This window comes from Argiope bruennichi, chromosome 3 (assembly GCF_947563725.1).
Source record: "Argiope bruennichi chromosome 3, qqArgBrue1.1, whole genome shotgun sequence".
In the NCBI taxonomy this organism is placed as follows: domain Eukaryota; kingdom Metazoa; phylum Arthropoda; class Arachnida; order Araneae; family Araneidae; genus Argiope; species Argiope bruennichi.
Genome location: NC_079153.1, coordinates 104,395,550 through 104,412,040, shown reverse-complemented (window position 1 = coordinate 104,412,040; position 16,491 = coordinate 104,395,550). Strand labels below are relative to the sequence as shown.

The 16,491-nt window shown below is 27.0% G+C and overlaps 1 protein-coding gene across 4 annotated transcripts in view; it reads left to right on the top strand.

The window, feature by feature from the left end:
• The window catches only part of LOC129964010 (G-protein coupled receptor dmsr-1-like), a 90,701-nt gene that overhangs the window by 59,615 nt on the left and 14,595 nt on the right, over nt 1-16,491 (top strand). For 3 of the 4 annotated variants that reach the window (XM_056078664.1, XM_056078663.1, XM_056078666.1), the window contains one exon: nt 15,218-15,328. The gene's annotated coding sequence lies outside the window, so the exon portion shown is untranslated. Of the gene's footprint in view, nt 1-9,366; nt 9,547-15,217; nt 15,329-16,491 lie in introns of those variants that run through there. The other variant, XM_056078665.1, reaches the window with a different exon arrangement.

Here is a 16,491-nt window from a genome sequence, read left to right as displayed (position 1 = left end):
TTCAAAGAGCAAATCTTCAAAGAGCAAAATATTGGACGGTTTGCTCTTTGCCAAAACCGTCAATATATTGTTCATACCAAATATATATATATTTAATAAACTGTTAATGTATTCACTAGAAGGTATAGAAATTGAATATTTTCCTTTCGTTCATACAAATTTTTATCAGTTTGTTTAAAGTAAAACTCATCTAATATCTCTAGTAAAAGTAGATTAGATTTTATACAAATCAGATGGCTTGAACGCTTTCTCTCATCGTATGTTCAAATATACCCCTACCTTGGAAAATAATTCTATCTACTATTCCTTTCCTTCCGTTTCACTTTCTGATGAATCATTATGTTATTATTATATGCTTTATGTAACTTGAAATTTTCACATGTTCTTTGAATCTTATGCTTTCCATCTTTATACAGACCATTCAGAATAATCGTCTTATGTTAATCATGTACTCGGTACCTTGTATATAATGTTGAAAGTCCTGAATTCAAGCTAATAAGAAATCTATGAGTCTAACGAATGCATTAGTATTGTTCAATGAATACAGATACATATGTTGTTCATAAAATAACTTCAAAATTTTTGCCCAGCTTGTCTAGTTAGAATCCTATTTTAATAAAATATTTTTCATATATATATATTGCAAAATGATATTCAAAATTAAAATAATCTTTACAAGAAAATAAGTTCATATGAAAATATATATCTAATTTTGTTTAAGAGTTACTTTTGTTTTGAATAAATAGTAATTTAGTACTTAATTTTGTAATTAAATGGCACTTATTTTGGCATTTTAGAACCCTATTAATTTTTTATCAAAATTATAATACTAATGGTTTCTATACTTGAAAATAAAAATTATTGGTATTCTCATGTCAATTCAACTTTAACGCTGACATTTTTCTAATATATACTTTATTTTGAAATAATAAAACTATACATAATTGTTGTTCACCATTTTAGATTAATTATGAAATATTCTGAAGGTACTAAGCATTTTAAAGTCTTCCCCATAGTCTTTTAAAGTCTTCTACAGAATGCACTATTTCATAGACTTGATATAGCTCTGCTTTTCTTGGGGATATGCCACAACAACAACATATTTACTAAAATAATATATTTTTAAAAAAAAAAAAATTATATATTGATACCAGGCACTGATTTTTAGCAACGAACTTTTTTCAGCCACCATAACAGCAATAAGTTTTATTGAACGAAACCAGATTTCTACTATCGAAAACAAATTAAAGCTGCCACTCCGATAGAAATTCACTCAACTGAAAACAGAAGCAATAAAAATCCAATTCTAGTCGCAATGAAATTTTCAGTATTCTTTATACAGTATGGCCGAGCATTAGCGTTTATTTTTACTTTTTCCTCTTTTATACTCAAGTCCCCAAATGATATCCAACAATCAAAAGCTTTCATGCGCCGTTATTGCAAATTACTCAATGCTATTCCTCAGCTTTGCATCAAAAATGTAATTTCTTTCAAAATGCCGAAGTCTTCGGTGACATGCATTAAATTCTTCACCTGATATTCATTGGCTTCCATTTCACTGTTTATTTGCTTCGATCGAAATTAATCTAATACAAATATGTTCTGTTGACATTAATTCCTGCGGTGTTTGGATAAACCTTTCTCTCTTTGGAGATTTATGGTTTTGTTTGTGTCGAAACGGAGTTATATTGTAATGATCGCATAACATCCGAAGTCATGTGTTTGAGGAATCTTGTTTAATCCTTTTTTATACTGGGCTATTATCATAACATATAAATCTATGGAAGTGTGTAGTATAGACTAAAGCTTTTTGTAAAAACCTATAAAATATATAAATTTTGTTTTATAGGATCAAAGTTTCTAGAAATTGCTACAGGCTTACCAGGAGATTAGCAATTATATCAAATTATTTATATTTAAAAATTAAATTTTGGTGCATGATTTTTTTATTTGCATTTGATTTGAAAAAGTGCCAACATATATTTTTACTTCCTCGTATGGGAAGCATAGAAAAAAAAATCGAATTTGATATTTTCTCGAATTGTCACTTTTCAGATTTCTTTGAGTTCTAAAAGTACGTTTTTGTCTTTATGTTTGTCTGTGCAAACAATAACTCAAAAAAGCTTTGAGCTAGACAGATGAAATTTGATGTATGGACATAATACCAAATTTGTGTATTTCTATCGAATGTTCAACAAACTCCACTCAAAGGAAGTCTGACTGTACGAATGCTAATGAATTCGATAACTGCAAAAATGTTAGGATCTAGGTAGATAAAATTGAGTGCACAGGTTCCCATTTAAAATAAAATTTCTTATCAAGTTTTAAACAAAATCTATCTAAAGGTTAATCATTTGTTGGCCTGTATTTTCACATGCATGCAAATGCAATAAATAATGAAAGCAGTTATTTAAATTAATGAAATTCAGTGTGTGATATTGTGACTACAACTGTAGCTCCATGTCAAATTTTGATTTGAGTTTGTAGTAAAGGCGTCTTAAATGCATAGTCACATGATTGATTCAATAAAAATGCTAGATTCCCACAAAGATCTATATTTCATATACATTACTAAAATATTCCGGGCTTTATCCAAAACCCACAGACTTAGGCATAAGTCCTTGATTTGAGAGTATGCGAGAAAGCTTTAGGGAAACCCCTTCCTTCCGCAGTTTTTTTTTCCTTGCATAATACTGGACACATAGGTTGAATCCTTGAAGGATTAAAATTTCTTTTCTTTGCAGTTTTTAATCTTAATATCTATGTCAAGATTTTCTTTTAAAAACATTATTCACTTATTCCACTTTTCCATCTCATCTATAATGGCTGGATATTTTCTTTTTCTGAGGTAATATGTTATTGAGGAAATCCATCAGGTGAAAATATGGCGAAAGAAATTCAAAAGGCTAAATGACAAGATAACGTCACCTGATTCCACGAAATATATAAAGAGAAGGTAGCAAATCCAGTGCTGACAGTCAAAAAGAGCAGCATTTGTACGAACTCACAACAAAGATATCACTAAGAAAGCACACTCAAAGATTAACAGTCTAAAGAGAAGATTGACTCGGCTCCTCGCCTCCATTTAATGTTATATAAGTTCCCTGACAGGGCATATAATTTTCTATAAGAATCTCCGGTTCTGAGTCCTTATAGAGATATCGTCATAATTCTTGTATCTTCTTGAATCTTCATTTTTTTCACTAAATTCTTTACTAAATATTTTACGGGGAGTTCATTGATCAGGAATCCTTTTAATATGCATTAAAATATTCGTAAAATTATTTTATTTTTTTCTTAGTGACAGATTAACTCTACTGGGAAATAATATTACAGATTCGTAAAAATATAAACAGAGAATCTCATAGACTGGTAGATATTAATTTATTTACTTTATATTTCTTTAATGGAAAGCATGCACTTTTTTAACACTCCTAAAAAATCTCATTTTAAAGAGATAACTTTATGAAGTTTACATCGCAGTCATCACATTAATTCACATGGTTGATCATAACTCATCTCAATAAGTTATTTAATTTTTTTAATTTTCTGACAAGATATTTTTATTTCTTGCATCGAAGTTATCCCCATTTAAAAAATGCAATTTCTTTTGAAATAGAATAGCTTAATAATTCTAATCTATCATAGTTAGGACCAATTTATGTCATTCGGTTTAACAGATATCCTCGCATTTTTCATTATTATCTAGAAATTTCGAAAGCAGTTTTTATATGCATTGTTGTTGTTGTTTCCCTACCCATGAAAAAATATTATTGTTGCTCCTTTTAAGAAATTCAATGTATACAAAAGTTCGTTTTAGTTCTTAAATAGCATGTTTTGATCAGATTATTTGTACAGTTATTCTTAGATATATGATAATTTTTATTATATTTGCTTTAAATTTTGATTATAAGAAGCAAAGGGTGGCATGTGCATAAATATTGCAGATTTAAATGTATGACCAAAATTTTTAATTATTCAAAATTAATTATTAATTTAAGTAATTATTTATGTCAAATCGAGTACAAGAGTTACAATGCATTTAAATCAGTTTCAATCAATTTCAAATCAGTAACTCTATTTTCATATTAAAGACTTAAGAAGTTCAAAGAAATAGTGTGTCTCTATTGGTTGATGGAAAAGGATTCCCAAAGTACTGCTCTTCTATTCAATATCGATTTCATACTGCTACATATGTATGCAGTATAAGAAGGAATTTATTTATATCAGAGGTTTTACTCTGTGAAAAGTTTTGACCACAAATAAAGTTCCAGACATATAGAAGTAATGATTTAAATATTTTTCTTCAACGGCAGAAAATTTCATCTTTTTTTTTCAAAATTTAAGAATAAATTCAAAAAATAAAAGATAATTAATGATAAAAAATTTGATTGAAAATATAATATTCTGATGTTAATTTTCTCTAATAAATAAATATTAAATAAATTGACCTGGATCTTTGTTGACTGTTCTTGTTATACCGCAATTGAGTATTTCTATAAACAAATGTAAGATGTGATTATTCAATCAAGAAATTTTGTGTGTAACCCTAATTTTAAATAAACTTAATTTAAATTAACAATTACTTGATAACATTTTCTTTCATAAAATTATCCATTACTAAGTCAGGAACTTAACAAATATAACGACCATTTTTATTAATTAGTAAATTAATTATTGAAAAGTCATTTGAAAAGTTAAAATTAAAGTTACGCTGAAATAAATTTCGGAATTATTGAATCCCTTGACTACTTAAAATAACGGATGGCTAACATGAAAGCTAAGTTTAAATTTTGCGCTCTGAAAAAACACTTTAACAAAGAAAATAAATCAAAATTCATTTAAATCCTTAATAAAAAAAATATTGCAACGAAAACGTTGAAAAGTTACCAACTTGATGAATTATTTAAACGTTTGGATCATTTTAAGAAAGAAAATTTGTAATTAGTTATAATTAATAAATTTTACTCGACAGAAAATTTTTTTACTACTCTCAGAAATAAATTAAAAATGAGCCTTATTCTTCCTTCCCCCAATGAAAGAGAATCTTTATCAATCAAATTATATTTGTAGAAACTGAAGTAAAATGTGTGAATCTCATAAAAATGCAGTTTCATAAGCAAAAATTAGCTTTTTAAATATAATAAGAGCATTCTTTTATAAATTTTATATTTTAATTTTCCTAACCCCATCAGGTATTTTTCTCCCTTTTAACAAATATTTTCCTTTTCTGAAATATGCTGGGCTTTGACAATCAAATATTTTTGAAGAATAGGCTGAAAAAAATTTTTTTTAATATAAGTATATACAAATAATAAAAATATTCTGAAATTAATAATGGTTAGTTTATCTAATTCATTCACTGTCATTTTGAAGCGTATATTAGGAGTTTTGCGTTTTTGTAAACACACGTATTCTCCACTAAAAATACAGTATTTTAAAATTTTCAAAATTTAATTTATGTATGTCGTTTGATTGAACATAATTTTGCTCCCAAATCAACGACGCCATCTGGTAATGCATTCCGGAAAAAAAGTTATAAGACTCTATAATGTTTGTAATAATGAATAGAATATATTTTAGGCCTTAAAGCATAGAAAATAATGTTTTTTTTTTTTTCTTTTTTCAAAAAAGCAACATATTTTTATGTATATGCTAAATAAATAATAATTTTTTGAAGGAACTAAAACATATAAAATAATGTGTGTGTTTTTTCTTTATTGAAAAAATAACTATATTATTTTGTATATGCTAAGTAATTAATAATTTTTTCTATTGGCAAATTGGATAATTATTAAAGATGGAGGCCCTGAAAATAATACGGAAATTTAGATAATTTTTATTATTTATTAAATATTCATGAGATTGTATCTAAAATTTCAATTTGCTAAAATAAATTATTCCTAGTTAAGCTTAAAACGTTTGCGTTTTTGTATTGATGATATAATTATTTGATTAATTTAAACTATGACCTAAAATATAATATTCTACCGAAATGCCTAAATGTCATATACAATAACGAACAGCAAATGTTCTCATGAAATTCGATTAACTCAATAATTATTCTGAATCATCGAATCTGTAAATCTCCGGATTGAGTTTCCACGTGCATGGTTTCGACAGTGACGTCATCCGGAAAGAATCAGGATATATTTGTTTATTATTTATGACACAATGTCAATTCCATAAGGTTATTATTCATCCCTGCCGTCTGATTCGATTCCGTATATTAATGAACGTGATATGACACTTTCTCACATATATCTTGTTAATATTATGCGGTAGATATAGATGTTTATGTTGCATTAAATCGGACAAAACATTATTATAGTGAGAAGATATCAATTATTCATGGCACAGATTTAATACTAAAACCTACAGATGTGATACTTTTATCCTCACCATTTCTTTTTTTATTAAATGATTCTTCGAATTTCTTTAAACTTGATTTTCAATACTTCCATCAAAAATTAGCCTTTAATTTACTTCAAAGTGAGACTCAAATGAAATGAAATTAATTGTACTCAAAACTACTATATAATTTCTTACTTCTGTAAACATTATCTATCCCAGTGCAAATTATGATTTAAAATCCTGTTTTCTTCGCATGAATCCCATTTTTTAAAGCATTACGATTAATGATGATTATACGCTTATGATTTTCATTGCATCACTTTGAGAGCCACCCAGACAATGAAATATCTTGGATAAAAAATAAGTATAGTACACTCCCGATTATCCGCGGAATTGGGTGGTACGGCCGCCGCGGATAACAAAAATCGCGGATAATCTGAAAAAAGATAAAAATGGGTATAGCAAAAGAGAAAACAGTCATTCCAACTTTGAAAAATCGTTTTATGTACAATAAAACGTAAAATAAACAGCAGGAAATGTTTAACTAACCCTTAATATTTTAGTATATCACTCACAACTAACCTAAAATGCATTTTGTTAATGAAAACAGAAAAGTGCTTTGTACTTACGAGAGGCGTCAAGGATACACAGAAAAATTAATACATATGTACTGTTTTAATACTGTAATGTATTATATAATTACAAAAGCATAACTGCAAAACTACACCTTTTTGAAGAAATCCGTCGTTTGTGTTTGCTTCTTGCTTTGGAAGCATTTTCTCTTTGCTTGGAAGCAAAAAAACTTAGTGCGGCAGGCGCGGATAATCGGGAGTCTACTGTAATCAACTTTTTAAAAAAAGATAAATCTGTGCATTCTAAATATGAATAAAATAGCAGGTGAATGATCGACTTACTTTTGAAATATGTTAGTATGACCTGTTCATGCTTAACTTATTATTATATATAATCTCTTCAGCATGCTATACACAATCTTTTTCACGGGATTAAAACTATTACATGGCAAATCTGGACACGATTTCTATACGACTTCCGACGTTTTATGATATAGATTTCCTGCAAATATTTTTGTCTGTTTTGAACTAGCTGTTCAGACGTTGAGACGGTGATAAGCTGATGCCTCATAGACAAATCAGTGTATAAAGCCCTGTATGCTAACAATTTTCTTGAATTAATACAAATTTAAATTTTTGTTTATTTTTATTTCCTATATATATTGAGAACTAAAGAGAAACTATTGCTATCTTTTAAACATTTATTATCGAAATTTTGATGAATGTTCTTCCTATAGACATTTCTGTATCCCAAATAAAGTATTTTTGAAATCATTATTGTCTGTATGTGCGCACCACAATTGGAATACTCGCTGCTAAACAGGCAAAATTTAGCATGCGAATTTTCCATCAAATTTGTAGACTTGTATTAAATTTCGAGACAAAATCTGTCAACTGAAATCTGTCTGTCTGTGTGACTGTACACATCAAATTCAAAAGCATAATATGAAAACAGATGTTGGATACGTTTTAGTATTACAACTGCAGATAAATTGTGTCAAAAAATTAAAGTAAGATTTGAATTTGCCACCATTCATGCAGTAAGTGTTGGTAACCCTATTAAACAAAACATTCGACAGCTTATAGTTTAGAGTTAGTAAAAATGGACCATTGCACGATAGAACTACGTGGTAACGAAAGATTTGAATTAAATAAAAAACACAGTTTCTTTTCCTTTAAATTGCTACATTTATATTGAATCGCAAAGTAAACAGAACAGGGTTACGTATGGAATAACACATAGGGCTAATGACCTCCACGGCTTTGTTAGCACATTTGTACTCCTTGGCCAAAATTTTCCATAGCCATTTTGCATAAATTTGACTGAATTTCATTGATGCAGTGTTGAAATTCTCTCTTCAATGCACGAGGGCTTGTGGACTTGTTGGCATTGAACTTTGACTTCAAATAACCCAATAAAAAGAAATCCAATAGTGTTAAATTACATGATCTAAGATGCCAATTCTCAAGTTTTAAACTCATCGGCCGCCAGAATTTCATTATTTTTGAAATATTGTTCAACAATGAAAACACGTTGTTCTATCGTTTAACGCTCCACTTTTACTAAACCTAAAATATTAACTGTCAAATGATTTTAATAGGATTTCCAACACTTTACTGCACGAATGATGTCAAATACAAGTCTTGAGTTAATTTTGGGACACCCTGTATAAATGGACCAATGCATCAACGAGTTGACTCCTTCTCTAACAGTCTGGCTATATGTATGAGTTGATCCAATGAATCTAAAATGAAAATATTTTTTTATTATTATCTTTACACAAATAGTTATAGAGATCATCTAACAGGTATGTATAAAATTAATTCAGAACTATACCATAAAACGTTTATAGTCCTGCCTGTTTGTATATCTGTCTTCGTGTACGTGAAACGATTAATCAAATGCGCAAATATCTAGATTTATTAAAATCGATATCCATCAAATTGGTATCCAGTTAAAATTCAAAAATAGTGATATTGACATCAAATTGTAGGTGTCAAATTTTGATACTAATTGATTAACTGAATAAAGGTCAAAAACGTTAAATTGATTCTTTTCAGCATCCTATAAAGTTAAATATAAAATTCATCGTATTGAGTAAGTACACCAAAAATTCATGATGACGGTACTTCCTAAATAACATTGAACTGAATAAGCTCAAAACTAATTACGTATTATTCAATCACTTATATTAGGGTTTTACCATTTATGAGTCAAGTAACCAAACAGGTGAAGAGGTGTACGAAAACAGATTAAATTAGAACATGAAACAAAACAGTTATGTTAGATCTGTACAAATATTCGGAAAATGTGAAAGCATCGACAGTAAACAAAGAAACAGGCCATAAAAAGACAGTGAGCGCATACAAAACATTAAGACTAATCGTGAAAGAATTTCTCAATTGCCTTTCGATTCTCAGTTTATAACTGCTAACTAAACGTTACAGATGAAATCAACCTAGGTTTATTTCTTGTCACTTTTTATCCTCGGCCTGATGTCTCTAAGCTATAATTTCTCAAAATAGTTGAACAACTTTTGAATCCACTGTGAAGATGAGCAAAGTAAAGATGAAAAAATCTATAATAGAATTTTAAATTTAAATCCAGTACTCTCACCAGGTATGTGTTTCTTAGTTTGAAATAGTTAATATTGTTTTCAGATGTTTAACTCAGGTCCCTGCTAATTTCTAGTTTCGAATCACAACTTTATAAACAACGTATTGCTATTAAATTTTGTGTTATGCTTATTTAAGTAAATTTATTGTAAAAAATTGATTTAATCTTGTTGATTTAAATATTATTTTTGACACTTATTTGAATGCATCAAAAAGTTCCATTTCCAAATGATGTTTAAACTTTGATTTTATTTAATATTGATATTATAAGACAAATCGACTTTGCTAAAATCTATTAATATAATATCCTCTATTTATATGTTTGTTTTTTAAAAAGACTGTTTATTCTAAAGACTTAAATTCTTTGAAGTCAGCATAAATATCCCCTCGAGACCTCCAATTAAAATATCATTAGTTGAAAACAATTTTCCAAAATATCATCAAATGAAAACAATTTTTCAAAATATCATCAAATGAAATCAATTTTTTTCATATATTGACACTTATTAATAAAGAAAGAATTTTATTCATGTTGGCTTATAAAAATGATTTTTGTGAGTTTATATTTCTTTGCATTCTGTAACTCTTTTATATTATTTGCCCTTATACATTCAAATAATATTGTAATTTATTCATATTAAATTTATTTCTTATCTATATCTTTTACTTTTGAACTTTCATTCCACCGTTCGATGAGTATTTACTTGCAAGTGAAATCGGTACTATACTGTTGTGCTATATGGGTCTTTCCTCAATACCGAAGAAAATATTGTTTCATTATTTTACTATTTTTACCTATAAATTAATGCATATATTTAATTTGATTTATTTTTTCATTTGAATACTGTCATTCCTTTAGTAAATTTAAAAAGAAATCTATTCATATTCTTCATGGGATAAAATTTGTAAAGTAGAAAATCCTGTTTTTACAAAAAAAAATTGAACTCCATTTAAAAAATTGATAATGCTTAAACTGTACTTTGTAATAAATATAAAATAAGAGATTAAATTATTTATTCCTGAAGGACGAATTCAAAACAAATCTAGTTTCCAGACATCATTTTTCTCACTTTAACTTTCATCATTTCAAGATTCCTAATTATTCTGTGAGTATTTCTTAAAAGTTAATTAAAGTAACTGCTAATTAGGGAGAATGACTTTCCTGTACTCTCATAAAGTCCAGTTTATATTATACTGCCACACGAATTATTATTTCATTTTTCAAGATGAAATGGAGAACTAATTTGTTTAAATAATGGCTAGGGATTGCGGAGCAATTATTTAATGGGGTTGTGACAAAGAAGAGACATATATTCGTTCTCAGATATTTTAACTAAGTTTTTTTCCCAAACTGTATCTTTAGACTCTTTAATGATAATTGGATCCAAATTGCTCTCATAGGAAATCGATATAACTAGACGCAATTTATCTCAAAGAAAGAAAATATATTTTATTTGAAAAAAGCACTTATGTCACAAATATTGAAGTATCTTAAGCTAATAATTTGAGTTTTCTTGAAAATGTATTTGTCTTAATTAATTAAAGATTCAAATTAAAAATTATTTAAGTGCCTAAACTTAAAATTTAATATTCAAATTAAATAAAATAAATGTATATTTTAAAGTTGAATATTATTAGCTAATGATTAGTTTGTTTGTAAGCACTCTTAATTTTTGTACTGTATTTAAAAACATTTTCTTTAAGATTTCATTTATAAATATATATTAGCATCAAAAATCGGATGATTGTGTCTTAAACGTACGATAAAAGGTGCGAGAAATCGCAGCATCGATGAATTTAAGCAAGATAAGAATGAAATTATTGAGATACACTGAGAAATATTTGTACATTGCATTTGTACTTTTAAATTTTGTTGTATTATGTATTGTTTGTTGAGAATTTTATTTGTATTCAGTATAATGTATCGGAAAGAATGGAATTAAAGATTAAAATAGTGATAAATTTCTAATTTTTTGAGAATTTAAAATGCAATTAATTAATATTTACTTAACATACTTTGTTTTTTGAACACACAAAAAAATTATACCTCATAATTATACCTGTCGAATTTGTCTGTTATGAATGATAGGAATTAAACGACATAAAGAATTCGTAATGGATAACTTATTGAACAAGTATTATGTAGCATTTTATCTATAGAGAATTATTTACATTGCATACATTCATTTTCGGTATATCAGCAAAAGTTTAAATTTCATTTTATTTTAATTTAATTTTTTAAATATATTGAATTTTTTTAAATCATAAATTTTATATTGAATTTCTGATCACATAATATTTCAGAAATTATGTTTATCACGAATTAAAAATCAAAATTTAAAAGTAGGCCTAGTTATAGATACCTAGGTAATCTAGCCTTACATTCTTAAATAAAAAGTTTCATGCTTAATTCTATTCATGAAATTTTATTGTACATTAAAATATTTTCTCTATTTTCATAAAGTTAATAATATTTGTATAAATTGTTTTATACGAAGTAATATTCTAAGCCAGAAAATTGATTGTAGGTATCTATTTAGATAGATAGGTTGTAGATATCAATGCAGATCAGAAAATTGATTGTAAATGTCGCATTGCCGAAATTGATAATAGATAAAAGATTTCCGATATTATTCTTCATTCTAAAAGAATTCAAAAAATTATAAATAAATTAAAAGTTCCAGTAAAAATTTGAAATATTCTCCATGTAAAATGTAGAGTATTAATTTTAATATTCTAAATGTATTGCCATATAATTGCAACAACGTTCGTTCAAAACATGCAAAAAAATATTGCAAAATATTTAATAACTAAATATATTACTTTCTTACGGAATTTGATTTCCTTCGGATATTCAGATAATTTTTATCCCGTTATTGAAAGAACTTATTGAAGTATTCATCATAAAATGTTTAAAAGAACATCAATCTTCTAATAAACCCTTATAACAAATTCCTAATGCACATTTAATTGTGAGCTGAATCTTAAAATATACTTTAACATTCTAGAAAAACGAAACATTCAATCATTCCTGATTCTATCTACTGATTAGCTGAAATTAGGTGATGTCTCTAAGGAGTTCATACATCACTCCACTAAATTACATAAGAGGGAACAGTTGCAGCATAACTAATGTTTGCTGCAAGCTGAACTCGTATGGTTTATGTTAGTTAAAAACATATCAAAACAGTAATTACCAAGTCTTAAAATTAAACGGTGCTATGCTTATTGAATTAGTCCTGTTTAATTAGGATATTCTAGTTCTGGTCTCCTCAAACATTCTTTTATTTTTAAAAGGAAATTCAGATAATATATTTTTAATTAAAATTTCTTTAGGCCCCAAAATAATTAGGAAATTAAATTTTTATATTTCAACTATGCTTCGATTTTTTTTAAACATTTTTTGGTTTCAGAAAAAAGAAAAAAATAACGTTATCGTCAAAAAATAAAACTCGGGAATTAAATGAATTTCATTTAAATCTTTTCGGCTTGTTTCCAAAAAAAAGTGATGGATGTTTGTCTGTAAACCTAATATTTTTAAAACGGAATAAGCAAGACTAATGAAATTTAAAGTATTGGTTTTAAAACCAAAATTTTTGATCTGTATCAATTTTTAGATAAGTTTCGATAAATGGAACAGATTAGTTCAAAAAATTTTGTTTTATCTTGTACTAGGTAAAGTTTTAAGAGAAAATAAATTTACTACAATTAGAAAGCATACATTCATTTAAGGAAGAGAATGGAGAAATATGTTAGTGATGAACTGAAATGTGTTAGTGATTTAAATTTTATAGTGATTTTAAGAAAGTGTTTCGACGGCAGAATAAGAATGAATAGTGATAAATTACTTGGATGTGCTCAAACACATCGTATATTTCATTTATTTTAAAAATGTGTTAATGAAATAAAAATTAAAATAATAAAGCAATTGAAACATAATAAAGGATTCGTTGTAATTAATACATATTGTTTTAATGAATTTTGACGATAACTAAGAAAACTTAATTCTCTGACAAAACATTTGTAAGATACTTTATATTAAAGTTTAAAAAAAAATATTAGAATCTTGCTATTCATCAAGAACTCAGAAAATTAAGTAACTGAAAAGTATAAAAATGTAAATAATATACCTAAATTCATAAAAGAATATTAAAAACAGCCTTTTCATTAAGAAATCAAAGAAATAGCAGACATATCGGCCAAATCGCAATTAAAATTCTTAAATGAAATAAATAACAATATTTACACTTTTGTATTTTAAAAAAAATTAATTGTTGATATATTTTCAATTGTAAATATAAAACATTTTCTACAAGTAAAAGAAAATTTATGAATAAATCACTTATCAACTATTTTTTAATTTTCAGATTTTTTTTTTTTAATTTCTTTCTCAAACGCGATTTAACTGTGAATTCACCACCACCGATTTTTTTTGTTATAATGTTGATTTTTTGTTATATCTTAGCAATATTTCATGGTCAAACTAAATTACATTAAAAAGATTATTAATTACATTAAAAGATTTATTTCTAGTTGTAAAAGAGTTATGTTAAAACTATAATAAAATCACAATAGATTTTACGAAAATAAAATGTTAAAGATGAATAAGTCATAAGTAATGCATTATAGAATAAAATATTATAGATCAATAAGTCATAAGTAATACATTTTTAATAAAATATGAAAAATATAGCAAATTCCATTCCATCTCTATTATTTGTTTTGATTTTATTTAATACATTCTTAAAACTTTGTTGCTAAAATTGATAGAGGAAATCTTTATTTTTCAGTTTTTTTCTTCCATTCATTAACGTGTTTATTTATTTTGTAATTATAATAACGAAAAAAAACTTTTTTCTTTTATTTCTTATTTGTTTATTTTTTTGAAAAAGATTATAATCATCTCAGAAATGTTTTTTAAACTAAATTTTTAAATATTTTCTATAATCCAACATTATAACACTAATGGATATCAAATTACTGACTCTCTTCATTTTCTCGTACTCATATAATATTTTACAGCATATATTTTGGCTTGTATTTTAAATAGAACCATTTTCCAATTGTACAGAAATGTTTATATCAAACTTCGTTAGAAATGGCTGCTGAATTGTCATAAAAACATAAAATCTGCACTGTTCTAGCTTAAGTTTTAAGTATACAATAGACCGATATAAAGCTTAAATTTTGTTCAATAAGCATGACGCAGTTTATTATTCTTTGTGACATTAACCTTTTCTAAAATATCTCAAGAAGCACATTTATGTGTAATAACATATTTTCACTTAGACGTATTATAACCTTTTTCTACTTATTTTGCAAAATCCAGACACATAAAATGACACTTTACTATTGTTAACAATTCGGTTAAAAAGTGCGATTACAAAAGATAATTTAATAAATCTTCTGCATTGTCAAATAATAATGTTTGGGTCTTGTAAATAAAACAGTGCCCTTGTTTAAATATCAAATAAATCAAGTTAAGCTTTTCCAGAAAATTCCGAGAAAAATTTAATAGCATTTTCTTTGTTAGTGCCCACCGTGCTATTTCATTAAATGGACTTTTGTGATATTGGAATATTTTATTAGCATTTTCCTTTGAATAAATGCTGTAGAAACAAAAAAAAAAAAAAAAAACAATATTTTTTATTTAACTGATTTATAATCTTTTCCAGGGACGTCTTCTAAATTTAATAAAATGGAACTGAATTTCGAACCAAAAAGCTGGCTCCAGAGGCAAAATTTGAAATGTTCGATTGACATGAAAAAGAAATCTCTTTGATTAAGTGAGTGACTTTGAATTATATTCTATATTAAGTTTAGCTTTAATTTTATTTCTAAATACATAAATGAATTACAAAATATAGAAGCCGGCGTCCTGGCATAGGGGTAGCGCGTCTTCCCCGTGATCTGGGCGTCCCGGGTTCGAGTTCCGGTTTGGGCATGGTTGTTCTTCTGTTGTTCTATCTGTGAGATGTGTGAATGTGCCCTCCTGTAAAAAGGGGTTGTGCAAGCGAATGAGTGATGCGTGAGTGGCAAAGTCGTACTCTTGGCCCTAGTTGGCGCTGCTATAAAAAATAAGAGACGTCCCCCTCAGGCTTAAATCGCTGTCTTCGTAACAGTGGGCTTGTCAGTGGCAAGTGCCATAAGAAACAAAATATAGAAGATGTTTATGAAGTTTCACCACAAACTGAAAAAAAAATCCCCAAAGAAATCAATAATAACATATTCTAATTAAATTTTCCCCATACTTCGAAACGTAAAATAAAGCCTGTAATCACAATCCAAATATATATAATATTCAAGATTATATCTGTCAATTTGTGAATGCCATAAAATGTTGAGTTACAGTGAGTATTAAATGAAGAAAAGTGAAGACTGATATCATTTCTACCATTGATGACAATATCTAGGAAGAATATGACCAAATTTCGAACTCATGCAATTAGTACGTTTTAAACTGAGATGCACTCGATGAGTCAAAAGATGTGGCTGTCTAATTCTCATTTAATAATTTTTACTGATTTCTTGACTCTTTATTTTCTTGATAAAAATTTTAATGTATATTGGGACTTTCAGGATAACTTTATTCTTTTTTTAAGGATATTCCTTGACGATTAAAAAAAAATAACATCTAAGTATGTATTGGTAATAAGCTATTCTCAGCTTTGGATTCTTCAGACATGTAGGAAAAGCTAAATCATTTGCAATAGCCTTATATAAAAAAAGTCAAAAAGATGGAAATCTTTTCTAATAGTTTTAAAATTGAACATATGTAGTAATTAACATGCATATAGCGCATACTTCCATTCTTCTAAACATTTATCTAAATAATTAAAAACATCTGGAGATGCTTAACCGAAAATTTCAAAATATCACTTATATGAAAGCAAATATGTTGTTTAAAAGCATAGCAAAGGTTTTCAAATCATCTTGAGCTTCATTTTCA